The sequence below is a fragment of the Corvus brachyrhynchos genome, unplaced genomic scaffold (assembly GCF_000691975.1).
Source record: "Corvus brachyrhynchos isolate BGI_N302 unplaced genomic scaffold, ASM69197v1 scaffold331, whole genome shotgun sequence".
NCBI lineage: Eukaryota > Metazoa > Chordata > Aves > Passeriformes > Corvidae > Corvus > Corvus brachyrhynchos.
Genome location: NW_008237229.1, coordinates 286,830 through 303,607, shown reverse-complemented (window position 1 = coordinate 303,607; position 16,778 = coordinate 286,830).

Below are 16,778 nucleotides of genomic sequence, written 5' to 3'. Positions count from 1 at the left end.
CATTTAGCCTCTCAAATTCTCTCTGTAAGTTTCATTTGTAACAATTCCCATTGTATATATCATGATTACAACTACTTTAAAAAAGATCAACAGGTGCACTATTTTAATCAATGTATTTCTCATTGCATATGCTGCTGTTTCCTTTCAATCCTTTTTTTCTGCTACCTGGCTCCCTGACACTACCTTCATTCCTGTTTTGCTTCTCTTCCTTTCCTGTTTTCATATGCCATTCCCTGGTGTATGACAGCAAGAAGCCAAACTTCATGAGCCTAGTAAAATTTATTAGCTCAGGCTTGGCTCCCTTGATGTCATTTGACTCACGAGCAGGGGCTAAACCACATGAACTGAACAGAGTTGCCCTTCACAAAAGGCCCAGCCTTCCTGCATGTCTTACCTGGACAGCAAGAGTATACTTTTTAAAATGGTAGAACAAAAAACCCCAACCTCAAGTATTGTATAGGAGCAAGAGGATTATGAAAACACGTTCAAAATAGATTTTAATTAAAGGTATTTTTAGTAATACAGTTAGCTCAGTATACAAATACAAGTACATGAAAGCAGAAAGCATAGGATGTTTCCATTTTCTTTAGCAAATCATCAACAGGCAGAAGCAGATGCACAGGAAGCTCCACCTGAACATGAGAAGAACTTTACTGTGCAGGTGACCGAGCACTGGGACAGATCACCCAGAGAGGCTGTGGAGTCTCCCTCACTGGAGACAGATTCCAGAACTGTCTGGACACAATCCTGTGCCAGGTGCTCTGGGATGGTCCTGCTTGACCAGGGAGGCTGGACCAGATGACTCACTATAGTCCCTTCCAACCTCACCCATTCTTGTGATTCTGTGACCAAAAGTAAATGTGAATTCATTAAATTCTTGACCCAAGCCAAGTATGTTTTGGAAAAAAACCAAACTGCTTTGGAAGTTCACTAAAACTGAGTGTCACATACTGGATTATCAAAGCAGAACCACCACACTGTAAGACTAACAAACAGCAGTATTTCCATAAAGTGTTTCAAGTACCAGATTGCTATTGCACAATCGCTGTGCGGAATTCAAAACAGACATAGATGCTTCAAATATTTGAGAAAAAATACTTTTCATAAAAGGTAGATTAAAAAAAAGTATTAAAATACCACTATGGCACAGAAATTAGGTGAACTATTCAACCTGTGATTCCATAGTATATATAGCAATAAAATTTTCTGCCGAAGAAGTGTTTTTACTGACTTTTTTTTCCGTTTTTCTGGAGTTCAGTACCATTTCGATTCAAGTTCTAAACACAAACATTTGCATTCATAGTGAAAATGTAGAACATTAACAGGGTTTTCCAGGGAAACCTAGATCTGTCTCCTTTGAGTTTTCCTCAGGGGCATTTCTTAATGCAATTACTGGTTTATTAGGCAATCTTGGTGGCACATTTTATATCACCAGAACCCTGAATTAAAAGTTAAACTCTTTACATTCAAATTATTCTCCTCTGTCACAACAAGCAGTGCCATCACTTTTCATCTGACACATAGGCACAGCTGTGCTTTCTCTATAACAAACTGATTTCAAGCTTTTCAATAAAACAGAATCTGCTTCCTACTAAAGAAACTTCTCTGTATGTAACAAAATCAGATATTCTTGTTTTATGTTTGGACATCTTTCCTGCACACTCATTACCAATCATCAGTCATACTATTGGAAATGCTGTTGAACTCTTCTCTCAGTCATTTTTCAACTACGGAACTAAAAATTCTATTTTCTCCTTGAAGGAACAAAGGTAAGCATTTGGACAGATCTACAAGCAGTGACAAGAAAGCTAGGATTATTTAATATAAAAAACCTTGGACATAAAAACCAACCCCAAAAAAAACCTCACCAACCACCAGAATTTCAGATATAATTAGCTACAGAAAATTAGTGATATAATAAATCTCTAATGCCAAGAAGTTACTCTATTAATTTGTATAAGCTCACATCTAGCACTGATGGAAAAGCTTGTCTTTACCTATGTAAAAAACCAGAGCATTCATGCAGCACTACAACTGTGCTGCCACCACTGTCATTCAAACCCTTTACATCTTTCAGCCCGATCTTCTGAGAAATTAAGGCCCCTGTGTTTGTGCTAGATGCATATGTATGATTCACTAATGACTTCCAAGCCTATAGATGGATTTTCTTTAAATTTGACAGCAGCAGAAATTTTCAAATATATTAAGCATTCACAAATTTCATGGGAAAAGGTGATAGTGGATAATAGTGGATAATAAGAATAACAATAATAATCCATCACTGTTTTTTGCAAGGGAAGGTTTCAATATCAGCTTCATGACAGTCTTACATGCCTGTAAGACAACTCCACATGAGATGGCCTTTATAAACCACTTCCCTTTTTTTCCCTTAGTTATGGGGGGGGAAGTTTCAGTTGAGACCAGCACATTACCAGAGTCAATCAACCACAAGACATAAATTGCTAAGGAATTAAGCATCATTAGTTCTGGTGCTCACAGAACTACTTTTTTCCTTTCTGGTTCGGAGTGTATGCTTACCTCCTTATTCCTGCACATGTCCCCCCTGTGAAACCTACAGCAAAACATTACAGGATGCTTTGGGAGGGTTTTCTTTGATAGCCCTGTTGTACAGACGATCTTGAAGGTTAGCTGACTGCTAGTACTACATCAAATCAAGGGGGCACAAGATTAAACTTCTATGAGAATATCAGTAGTTGATGAGTTAATTTCCAAGACACTGCATCTACCCTCATGCTCTAGAAATCATTTGCATTTAAAAAGCAGGGGACCTAGAGTAAAGCTATCTTCTCAACTACCTCTGCTTTCCTGTATTTCCCATATCTTATTTCATCTAGAGAGAAGAAAAACAACAAAAAAAGAAAAAAATATATAAACATCCCTCTCTTTCGATAAGGATTTACTCTAGACTGGGAAACAGTGAATCAACGATACCAAATTCCTGCTATAAATAGTTGACAGGAATGCTTCAAAATGTTTTAATAAAATTAAACTACTGAAAACAACAACTATGGCTACATCTACATTAGCAAGAAGTAAAGAATTATCAAGAGTGGATTTGTAGAGTGGAACAGCTGCTAACAAAAAACCCAAATTTACACTAGTCACATTTAGCAGATTTGCTCTGGACTACGCCTAGTGCAGTTCCATGTACTAAATGCACATTAAAGGTTGGAGCACATTCAGCAAATTCCTAAACACATCTCTCAGCTTAAAACAGGAGGAATCAAGCTCTGAAAACACTACATATAGCAAATTAAACTACAGTGAGGAGAGAGGATAGTTACTGATTTAAATTAAGACTGACCTGATTTTCTCTTAGAAATTTCCTACTTCCCATCCCTAGAAATTTGTCTCTTCCAAGTTTATTTTGAAATGACTGGTATGATCTAGATCTCAAAGCTATTAAGAGTCCACAAAAGGGGAAAAAAAAAAAAAGTTGGTGGATGAGTATAAGAGAGATGTCTAAGAACAGCTGAACTGAGGGAAAGGCAGGCAAAAGCCAACATTACATATTCTGTTCAGAGAAAGCCAGCTGGCCAACCCGTATGCACACACTGGCTAATTAAGAAGTATGTAGGTAGCTCACGCCTAGCCATACCAAATGTTATCTGCTTTCTGGTGGGAGTGTGTCAAAGACAGATGAGGTTAACACACTGGGAGAAAGGGAATGGGTATAGTACAAAGGACCAAAAAGCTACAGAAAACTGGTATTTTTAAAACCTGTAAGAAGCAGAGTTTTAGCAAAAAGATGTTCATTTAACTAAGTTTAACACTCTGTGTTCTTTTTTCTTCTTATCAGGAAAGTGCAAATGACTTCAGTATTTTATTTCACAACAAAAGCATCCTTCAGCAAACAGCTCAGGGAAGTGATTTCTTTCCAAAAGAGAGGTTAACTAATTATTAATGCTAAATGAAATGTGTGATGGGAGATGTAACAGCATTGCCAATTATTTTCTTCTATAGAGCTCAGTGCTGCTACACACAGTTACTCAACCAGAGTCAGCTGCTACACAATGAAATGGCTCCTGGCAAATGAACGTTATCAGATTAGCATCTACCTTTTCACCTACACTGTCCAGTAATAAAAAAGGGCTTGAGAGAGAGCAAGAGATTATTCAAGATATTTTGGTTAGAGGCTAGGGATGTGCTAAGAGGCACAAGACCAGCAATTTGGTGGTGTGGGGAAAGAGACCATTCAGGTTACGACACACACAGCAGGAGGGCAGTGAAATCCAGTAGCACAGGGCCAGGCCTTTCTGGGTTGGCAATTTAAACACCACGTCTACAAAAAGAATATCTGTCTGTATTTTAACCTGGTATTACCCATACAGAAACATGTCTAAAGCTTCAGATTAGCCAAATGACAGAATGTGACTGTGACAAGGAGGCAGCGAGAGAGAGAGACTTCAGAGGACAAGGCTAAAAAGGGATTGTGTCTGGGAGGAAAGCACAGGGGACTCCATGATCAACACACAAATATTTTTCCCCAGAATACTTTTTTCTGTGTTACAGAACACAAACCAGAAGTCTTTAGTCTTGCCATTCCTATGACCTTGTAAAAAAGCACAAACATTCCATACCCTTTTCGTTTAAATGGAGAATGACGAGCTTATCCCTGTGGTCCGTTTTCCACTACCTCCTTGGACAGCCACACTTGCAGAAATGAAGTCTCAAACACTGCTGATGTCTCATGAAAATGTCAAAATGATGGTAAAGGATGGGACACTGCCGAGAGTAAGCACTTTAAAATCTCATCAGGACATTATACAAAATACTGTTCTGAAAGGTCAAAATTTCAGAGTGACTGCAGCCACAAAAATATTTGTACCAAGGTCTTTATTGCAGAGAACTGTATCAACACAGCTATTCTACAATCATTAGAGCAATTTATTTGATCTCTACAATGAAGACACTGAAAAGATTATTGAAGACTTTTTGACTATTTGAGCAAAAATAGTTTTAGGTTTCTTGTGTAAGTCCTATGAAAGGAGTGGTACATGAATCCCCTCAAAAGAGACTTCCTCTCAATCATTTAGCCACTGAGGGTGCTGCTGTAGTTCAGCACCAATGTTACTGCAAAGTAGGATTATGGAACATTTTAACTCCCTGGGCGCTAAAGTCAAAGTTGAATAGGTATGAGACTTAGAGAGTAAAACATTTTTTCCAAAAAGCTTATAACACATTAGACATATGTAGCTATAATGGACTAAATATACACTGCAGTACAACCCTACTGGCAAGCCTGCCTCCTGCTGCAGGTTAAAACCAAATCATCCTTTACAAGTTCAAAAGAGAACCCATTCCGCTTAAGAAAAGATGAAATAAAAGGCTATTTGTGTACACTGTACTATTTGAGACCGTATTTTTACCACCCCCACTTCCTGTGTGTGGTATACATTATAATACCTTCAAATACAACGAACAGAACAATTTACCAAGCCCTTTTTGCCCTGCACTCCCCATGGTGTCTCATTGTACTCACAATTCAGTTCTCTGGCAAAATAAACCAGCAAATAAATTACTAACCACTACTGGCTCTAGGTAGCAGAGCAATTTAGTATGTTAGAGAGAGCACTGCCTGAATGATACATGCAGTGGCTTTTGCAGATGAAAGGTGACAAGAACATTTTTATTTGGAAAATATTCACAAGGTCTTTTCACACAATTGTGACGGTTCAGTGCATGCACATTCCAGTGTCAGGGTTATGATGAAAGAACTAAGCTCCAACACAGTCTCAAACTAATGTGCCCAAGGCAACAGTCTGTTGCTGTATTAAGTGCAAATGCAGTACCCAGCACGGACATGAGTCACAAATTTGGCAGATTTTACAGCATTTGACAATAAAAATATGACAAAACATTCTTGGTTCAGAAGTGAGAAATTCTTTTTTATTACAGTTTTTCTTTAAGATTTGCACAATACTCGAGACAACTTTGTGGCTAGAACATGCAATGCTGGGATTAGTTCTACTCCTTTGCTGTACCTATTGTGCAATCTCAGAAACCTCTCCCCTGCAGCAGTTATTCCTACCAGATTTTAGAAGATATATCAAAAAATCAAAGAAAACAAAACATAAACACACATTTCAGAAATAGGCGTCATGATATAAATTGGATATATGTATTTTGGAGACTCCTCAGATACTAGCTAATAGATGAAACAGATTCATTGTCCTGTCAGAGAGCATTCCTACATTTTAATTTGAAATGTTCAGATACCTAAGATCCAAACACATAAGAATTGTACAAATCTTTCTGCAATAAGCAAAATAAACTATTTATTTGAACTCCATTTTATAAAGGTGTCCTTTATAAAATGGTGTAACAGTAAAACAGGCATGGGCGGTGACTACTCACAATCTCCAGAACAGTTTTTAAATATACTCTGAAGTACCTACTCATTGCATTCCAGACTACACTACACAGGGATAGGATGAAGTCCCTAAAAAAACAGCCAACACTCAGGCAGCAAGAAAAGATTTTCCAATACTTCAGCTGGAACTCACCACTACTTCCTACCAAAATAAGGAATGTATCTCATAGTCTAGGAATTTCTACTAGGAAGAGAAAAAAATTGAAAGAACATACAACTCTTTCCTATGCAGAAAACAAACAAAACCTTTGCAGGGGTTTTGTTGCACTTGCCTATATAGGACCTTGGGCTCCTTCCCATAACCCCTCTTTTAAGAGCCTGTGTTTACCTGTGCTTGGTTTCAAGTGTCAAGTTCCACAGATTTCACAACACTCTTCAATTGATTTCTGTGGTAGCAGTACCACCTAGACTTGTCAACTTCCTTATAACAAATACCCTCTACTAAAGAGCGTGACTGAATCTATAGTTTTCTAATTAACCTTTAGTAAGGTTTTTCTCCTCTTTTTTTTTTAACTAAACACATGCTTATCAGAGATTACAAGAACTTCATTATACATAGAATTAAATAATAGTTGAGGTGAAGAGACATTTAGAGGTCCATTTAAGTCTCTCAGTTATCTACTCAGACATTTTCAGCTTTAGTCATACTTTACATAGACCAGGTTGAGTTTGTTACTTGAGCAGGAAAACACAGTAAAAAGAAATAATGGAAAGTACAAGGAGAGGTGTTACATGGACTGACATGAAATTTAAAGGTACTATGGGTTCATACATAGGGTTCATCATAGAGGTCATGCTTCAGTAACAGCAGTATCTGAGCAAGAGACTCCTCTTTCATGCCACAGCTTGTCATTAGAAATACACCTGTGCATCTTCCCAAAGGTTTTCTAGCAACTACATTATATTAAGTGTCAACAAGCTAAGGACTGAACCTCTTACTGGAGTAAGTTGTACATTTCCTGCCTCATAAATTCTTTAATAAAATTCCAAAATCTACCTGTCAGAATGACACCAACATGCTGACAACCTGGTGAAGTTCTGAGGAACCAATGACCACAAACAGCTGCAGCAAGTGGCTTCACCTGCTTCTAGAGAAAAATAATCTACTTCTCATTCTTAACATGATTCCTGCTATTTTAGCTTGTCTTGATTTCTACCTTCTTAAAGGGAAGAAAATGTCTACACCACCTTTTTCTTTAAAAAAACCCAACAACATCCTAAATAGAAAGCAGCACCTATCCTGGACAACTCCAGAGAAATAACTATTCATAAATCAAAACTGGGAATGCTCCCACTCCCTTCAAAAATATTAATTTATTTTCACAATATTGCTGGAAGATGAAAATGCCTTATTTCCTTCATGTTACAGATGGCAACTTAAGTTGACAGAAATAATGAAGTGAGGAGTTTGACCAATTTGCCACATCTGTAACACCAAAGAATTTATTTTTCAGATTATTTTGCATTAGATAGTAGTTTATACTTGGTTAGACCATAGCTACTATTGACTTCATTTTCAACCTCTGTAAGCAACCATTTTTTTTTCTAAAAGAAAAAGGTAAAAGTCTCAAAGCAGATATCCCCATGTGCGGAAAACACTTAGCATGTGCTCATAAAAAGCCTGTATCTCACACAAATTCCAAAACAGACTGAGAAAAGGTAACTTTCAGGGTCAGTGTTCAACTTCCTTCAACATGGGACCCTCCTTTCCTGTAACCTTCTCCTAAGTTAGAGAACTTATTCCAGCTTCTGCCACAGGACTCTTCTTGGAGCAGTAACCTAGACTGTACAAATGCATTAACCCCAGAGATGCATACAATCAATCATTTAAAGTGGAATATCAACCAAAACTCCATCAACTCATGATGCAATTCTGCTGTGCGCAGCAGGGCAAATGAGCAGCGCTGCTCTAACACAGGGCAGACAGCATTTCTGGCACAGCAGGAGGTAATGGTTAGCCACACTGTAGCACACAGCAAGAAGTCATGCAAATACAGACAAGAAGCACTCGTTTCACTTCTTTTGCAACGCACTCCTCCCATTTCCTTCTTTTACTTTCTCTGAAGTTCCAGTCTCAAACAGATTCAGAGATCCTCCCACTGCAAATGTCACTCCACACATCAAGATTATGAAAAAACAAAAATCAAAGCAGTTTGTTGGTATCACACTTCTAAACTCATATGGAATTAATTACTGTTTATGTCTTTCCAAGGCACTGCAAAAAACGCATGAAAACTAACATTTTGTCAAAATATCCTTGCAGGTGCTATATCAACCAATCAAATATTGCTTGGCATGTAAGACCTAAAAATTACTAGCAGAGCATGACAGAGGAAAAGAAGAAGGATCCCAGGTATCTATGGGATACCTACCTAATGACCTTTAAAGTTCTTCCACACGGATAACTTAGCAGAGAAGAACTAAAGAAAACGAGCGTGGTAGGCTCTACTTTAACATCTCACAGCAGTATACTGAGTACTGAAGACCAAGTATCCAAAAAGGTAATTTTCAAAGGATGGGACACTCTCAAGTAATTATTTAGATTCATGGACCCTAAACCTGGGTAAACCCATCTGCATCAAGACCCATCCAAAAGCAGACACCAAGAGTGCCACCAAAGCCCTGTAAGGTGCTGAGGAAAGGTAGAAAGCAAAAGAAAGAGGTAGGAGATGAATTATTTTCCCAGCTGACTCTCATACAACTCCCTTCTAGGATGCTGAACTCCTTCCCGACTTAAAAAAAAGAAGCCTTAGGAATTAATCTGTTTACATAATGTTATTTAGGGTGAAAAAACAATGTTGACAAACACGGCCTAAACAGACAGGATGGCACTACCCTGAAAAGAGGTGAGTGGGGAAGATGGTGCTTTGCAACAGGGATCCCTAAAGAAGATTTGATATAAACAGATAGTTGAAATAGGAAAGCACTGAATAAGAAGGAACAAAAAAGTAAGACCAAATACTGTGATTTATTTTTTTAATTTTTGAACAGAAATAGTTTCACAAGTCTGAAATCCTAAATATTAGTTATTTAGTAAAAGGAACACCCAGGACAAAGGAACTCTCTTTACAATAAGTACTCTCCAATTTATACAGAAATAGTATAGATGTCTGTATTCAGGACAAACTTTCAGAACAGAAATCCTACCAGTTTAAGACTATGGAATTCTCCATTATTTCAGAGAAGTTCTTGAAAGGCTGTGGGCTTGCTTAATAATGAAGCATGCAGGCTGGATACATATACTAGAAATGAACTTGCAAAACCATAGTCTTAAATAATTAACAACTTTCACAACAGGCTTGGAAAAAGGTTACTTTTTCCAAAAAAGTATAAAACAGTAGGGCATTTGATATCACAATGGCGTCCCAGATTGCACAGCAATGGCAGAATCTTTATCAATGAGCTCATATTATCTTGCAAAAAAAAGCAGATCATTCTATTACCACTATCACTATACCACTATATTTAATCACAATTTCCTCTCAATAACCAAGAAAAGTGCTGCATTGAAAGCATTTACATTTTATGAAAAAACTGATTTTAAATTGAACAAATTAAATTACAAAAGCTGAAAGTTTGTGGAACTTACATAACAAACCAGATAATATTTTCTTTAAAGAATGGTTAGGAATTATTTAAAAGCAGAAACTCCTTGATTCGGAGAGACTTGAGTTGAAGCTTCTCTTCATGCATAAAAGTACACATATCCCCTACCACAAAACGGGAGTGATAAGATGTAAGACATGAATGTTTAAGAATAGGGTTATCTCTGGTTATCTCCTGACATTATCAACAAACAGAAACAGACAATAAAAAGCACTGCTTCTCCCCAGAACGGTGACGAATCTTCCTTTCAGAAGTCAGACATCAACCCCCATTTCAGTGTGGCAGGAGTGGCTCCCACATAGTGACAACGGGCATCATTCCTTCTGAACCACTTATACTATTTCTACAGCATTCCTCCATGCAGGCCAGTGAGGAACTGAAGCGGTGCCAGAATTCAAGATGAATCTGAAGGACACTTGTCAGTATTGTATTATTCTCAAGTGCATTTCTCTATTCTCAGATTAACCCTTTGTCTTTTCATGGAGGATACTATCATTATTGTTCTTACACAGGCTGGCTGCTCTGCAAGGAATCACTGGAAAGAAGCAAAGAAAGAACCAGTACAAACAGAACGGCTTGAATAAGTAATTGTTTTTCTGCTTTAAAGAATTCCAAAGGATCAAAAAAAGGACTAAGTTCCTTTGCAGATGTTCTCAATATTCAAATAATAATTTCTGAATAAATTCTCTTATTGCTAATTATACTTCAGCTACTTTTTGTATTTCTCCTTTGTCAACAGCAAATAAGATTGTTTCACTTTCAGTTTCTCACTCATAAGCTTACTCAGAGTCAAGCACCGGAAGAGACGTTTTTCCAGCAAGTTATAGCACAAATAATGTACAGAAGACATATAGGGATTTCTCTTTCTTTAAAAAGAAATATCAGAATCTGCATTTTTAACAGGCAAAACGAAATGCAAAGAAGTTTTACTTATGCAATCAGCTAATTAGTAATTTAAATAATTTTTTAAAATAACTTAATTAAGAATCTGTATAGCAGAACTTGGTAGAATGTACCACAGCTTTACAAGACTACCACACACAGGCAGTACAAGAAGAATGCATCCTTTGACTATTAAAATTTAAATTAATCAAGAAAAACACATTAACTACAACAGCTGAAAAAAAAGTTCTATTACATATTTGAACCAGAAAAAAATTTGACAGTTTTATAATTTATCAAGCCTTCAACAGTAAGTTCAGCAAGGTATCCCAACAGACTAACTAAAATCAGAACAGAGTATTTTACTTGCACTATTGGGCCAAATTTCAGGTTCAACTGGTCATGACCGTAAGCACACTGCTCTAGCTGAGCCTGCAGGGAGCCTGGGGTGGACCAGACGACCTCCAGAGGGGCCTTCTGACCTCAGCTAGTCTGTGATTCTGTCCCATCAATCAGAAATGCAGATGTTCTTTACCTTAGCAGCAGGATGTCTATAGGCAGTTCTCTCCTCCTGCTGATACGTGCAGCATAGGACAAGTTTGTGTCTTCTACACTCTCCAGAAACTTATGCTACATAGTCAGGGCAGCATTTATTTTAACAAATAATCACACAGGTGGCCAAGAGAACCTGTGTAGCTAGTGAGTATGGGTGTCAAATCATATCAGGACAATTGTGTAGAATGCAAACATCATATTCCTACTGTGGGAAATACCTAGGTGTCAAAATAAACATTTACACGGAGAAACAACCTCACATCTTAGAATCAGACACAGATAAGCTTCCGGAGTGCCTGAAGGGATCGCCCTTTACTCTCAACAGTCTCTCAAAGTAAAGGAGATCCTTGATTCTACAAAGAGGAATTCTCTTGCAGGGAAATAAAAGAATATGCTAGCCCAAGAACTGGCTCTCAGGAGCCAAAGAGACTTACTGCAAAATCCATTAGTCCTCCTTTTTAATCTACATATCTAAAAACTTGTGTGTTCACAGGTGCTTCCTCTTGAGTCTTTTTTAGGATGAGCTATGAGTTCAAAGGAAACACCTGCACAGTTTAGCCTAATATGATACACTCTTTAAACTACATGGAGAAGTGGAGTTGTAAACGTCAGGTTTGATCTACTGGTTATTCCCTAAAGATGTAACAAAGTAAATATTTTTCAATTAAGAAAGACTATTGCATATGCAGAACCTATCAAAATAACACTTAAAAGCCTTTCTATCAGTACTTTGACAAACATAAGATAAGAAAACCTACGGCCAAACAATTTTCAACTCCTTCCACAGGAATCTACTTTCCCTCCGGAAACCTACAGACATCCAAGACAAAAGATTTCATACACCCATACATTATTGCTAGAACCTCAGTAATTTCTATTCAAATCTTCATAAACTAATGATAATTTATCAATCTAAAACCAAGAAAATGCACAACTTATCTGCAGCACTGCCAGAAAGAACATTACTTAAAATACACACGAAGGCCCTTCACAGGCTAAAAACAGATGAACTGCCAACACCTACTTACAGTCCTTCAACGTTAGCAGGATTCAGGACAGGTATAGCAGGTAGCTGAAGTGCTACCATTCATAAGAAGAATCTAAAGCAGTAGATGGAAGAACAGAAAGCAATCTTGGCTTACTCACAGGTTCCTAACTGGATAACAGAGGTTTTTGTCCTGGCAAAATTGTGAAGACATGCAAAATATTTAACAGTCTTTATTGCCACCTCTTGGCCATCGCCAAATCTCACAAAAATAACAACAAAATCATCTGTCAGCTCCTTTATGGAAATAATCTTTCTTCTGGGGAAAAGAGATAGCAAGGGAACAGATGGAGTGGAAAGAGAGAACAAGCAGAATACTGTTTGCAGACAAGTGTAACTATTTAGGGCTGTAAAACTACAGTGAGTACTGCAATTAACTTTCATTAAAAGTTTTACTGTGTCATCTGGAGAATCGAAGGGACTGGAAAGCAAAGAACCAGTTATTTTCAAGACTAAAGACAGGATTTATTTGCTTAAAAAAAGGTAAAACAGGTGTCAAGACACCTGCTTCTTCTTGAAGTCAAAAGATGAATAGATTAGCTTTACCCACACATGAAAGAGAATAACACTAAATGAAAGGCCCATTTTCCCTTTATCATTGAACTAGTAGGAAGAACCCAGATTAGCAGGCTGCTGAAGAGTGCAGAGCACCACAGAAAGTTGGTTTCTCTGTTAGCTGTTCGTTGCACACAATCTTGAAGGAAACAAACAAGAGGAAGACATTTCCACAAACCAGCTAAGGGCTATCTAGCCAACTGAGCTTGAAAGGTTTGATAGCCAGACACCTCTTAAGTAGGACTAATACAAAAGGCTTGGAAATAGAAGGGAAATCATAGGAAATGTCTTCACACATGAGCTCATTTCTACTGTCATCAAACAGTGGAACTTTTTAAGACCTACCACAACATGCTTGGAAATGTGTAAGAGTTACTTGAGGTTTGTTGCACTGAATACATTCTGGAGCCCAGTGTGGGGAGGGAGTGCTTTCTACCTCTGATGCTTTCCAGCCTCATGAATGCAAGACGTAAGGCAAGAAAAAGAGTTGTTCCAATACTTTCTATCTCCAGCAAGCTACTCATGGGTAGAAAGCAGATGACAGGACCAGAGAAGAAAATACATAAAGTTTTCCTCCTCAGAGTGCATTTTTAGATTTTGCCTCTAATATAGCCCGTAATTCTGTCTCTAACGTTGCTAATGGCTTTTCTTAATATAAACCAGCGTGAAATCAATCCACTTGTGACATTATCACTACCTAGAGCACTCTGAGAAGAAAGCATGAAACTGAGGAGCATATATTCATTTGTTGTTCGCTAAAGCAGTTGCAGCAGACATAAGGATGCTTCATCAGATCCAGAGAAATAATCTAAAATAAACCAAGGCAAAGTCATACTCTGAAGGGCTTCATGTCTCTACATTAATATTTAGTCTTTAAGCAAGGTGTCAGTAAAGGTCCTCAACTGCCTCCATAAACTTACAGAAGAACTTCTAAGACTCTTCTAGGTTCTGGAATAATAATGAACTGACAATAAAAAAAAACTAAAGATGTTAGCAGAGCTCTGACTTCTGTTATTCTGTTAATAAAATCATTCAGTGTAATAACACAAAATGCAAGACTGAGACTGTGCTAATATTTATTTCATACCATCTGTCACTAGAGTCTAAGTAGAGTCTAATGATGTAGTTAAAAAAACAGTTTGATTTGGAGACTAAATGACCAACCAACATTTATAATACTCCATCTGCAATAGAACACGGAAAAGAAGAAACACCAAACATTCATGCCCAGCCCATCACTTCACAAGATAAGATCCAAAAAATGTCAGAAGTAGGTTGTTCTGAGTGTGTATATTAACAGTGTGGTAGCAGGTTAATCATTTTGTATTTTGTGATCAATAGTTCTTTCCAATTTTAAAGAGGACCAACTGCACTAGTCTCCCAGGCAATTTCATTGGCCTAAGATTGCCTAAATGTGGTAAATCAGTTCAACAAATAGAATTTGTTTTCCTGTCTGTAAGCCCGATACTGAGAAAGAGGTTCTGAACACTGACGAAGAAGTTCTAGCTCAGTCATTTCTAGCTGCCCATATTTCCACTAAAAACGATATCCAGGACCTTCCATCTAGTTAAGTTAAAGCTGCAACAACTTATGGAGTTTGTAGGAATTTAAACAGACAACTAAGCAAGCAAAGAAACTTCTTTGAGAATGATTGGTAATCACTAATTTATAAACATAGATATTCAACTTTCAGCGTACGCTTTTAATCCTATGGTTAAGTGGCAACATAGCAGTACCTCCTGCAACTAATACCAAGCAAAGACAGAAGCTTCATGCACGCACTCATTTAGCCTGCTTATTAAAAGGCCCTTTCCTCTAGGAAGTCACCTATTGTGCAAGCCTGTTGGAAGAAACCGTGCACAGACTTTGGTTTGTGGCATGGGGCTTGCTTTCTTACACAACATCTGTCCTAAGCTTTAATGTCTGTAGTATTCTGAGTTCGCAAATGATTGTGAATAATCCTCTGGGTGGGAGAAGAACACACAAAGAGATGGCAAGAGAAAGGCAGAAATATTTGTATTTGAGAGACTGAGCTGTCATCTTTGTGAAAGAACCAAAGGCTCTCTGATCAACTGCCCACACTCAGTGATTGCTACAGAAAAGCCAGGAAATAGGAAAAGGGACTCGCACACCAGACACTGAAAAACTGACAATGCCACAAAAAAGCCACCATGGTCCTCTGGGTGCCAAGAAAAACCCTGGTACTCCCTGACATTTTAGCTTGCATGACACATACAGGAAGGTAGAACTATTAAGGGGGAGGTAGGGTGTAAAAAGACAGAGACAGTCAATGGGTTCACCATTACCTTCCCAAAGAAATATTCTGCTGTACCTCAAACCCTGCAATTTTGTTTGAACAGTTTCTCAAGCTTGCACAGAAACCCAACTGTACCTCAAACCCTGCAATTTTGTTTGAACAGACAGTTTCTCAAGCTTGCACAGAAACCCACTGAACTCACAGAGGGTGAGATTAAGGCCCCCAGCTGATCAAGTCACAAGGTCAGCAGGGAGTCTGAATTTCCATCTTACAGAATGAAGAAAAGTGAGAGACACCCAACACCTGCACAAACCTCAAATAATAAGAACAATTGAAATATCTTGACGTCTCAGATAATGCTGGAGATCTGTTGCTCTGGGGACTTTTACCCACTGAACTATAGCAAAGGATTACAGCAGAAGAAGGAAAGAAAGCACAGGATGCTTGGTTCCTTGCAGCTGCACAGCACCTGTGAGTAGCTCACCATGTCCCTACCTACAGCAATCAAGACTTGAGGACAACGAAGCTACCATCAGCCTGTATACTGAAAAACACCCAAACCCTTGCTGTTTTAAAATCAGAGAAAAAGAAGTGCCCCCAACCTCCAAATCATGGCTTGTCAATAAACATAAATTATTTTAATAATAGTTAATGATTTCTTATAGACATTATGATCTCACCCTTTCCTAGCATTCCAAGATTAGACAATTTTTTCCTGGAACATAAGTACATTTGGATTGCTCCACATCTGTCCAATAGCTTTTTGTTCCTATAAGCATCACCACTCACTTTTCTCCATTAAAGGTTTGTTTTATCCTGTGAGTTACCTTGTAATTCAGCGGCATAAGATTCCCTTTCTTCCGTATCACATGGCCCACAGAAGAAAGGCATGGAACACAGTGACAGTGTTCAGGCAATTTCCACAGAAGCTCTAGCTAATAATATTGGTATTGGTAAATAATAATACTGATATTGGAATGTGCTGCCCAGGGAGGTGGTGGGATCAACGTCCCTGGAGGTGTGTAAGGAAACACAGGACACGGCACTTAGTGCCACGTTCTATTTGACATGATAGTGTTTGGTCACAGGTTGGACTCAACGACCTCAGAGGTCTTTTACAACCTCATTGATTCTGTGATTCTGCAAAATATTTATTTTATTTGCGAGTTTAAAGTAAAAAAAACCCAAAACCTTCCATTTCTTATCTGATACACAGTCTTTAGGCAAAAAAAACCAAACAAAAAAACCCCACCAAAACAAAAAACCCAACCAAACGAGACTGAATATTATCAATGGTACCTCGAGAGCCTGACAGGAACTAGAATGAAGAACTGAGCAACTGAGCCTGGCATTCTCTCATTCCTTGCCCTTCCTTTGTTGCCTGCTGTCACCTGTGCAGCGCGAGTTGCCGCGCTCCATCCCCATCGGTGGCTGCCTGGCGCTGGCAGGGAAGGCAGGGAACGCGTTATCCTGACAAGCAGCCA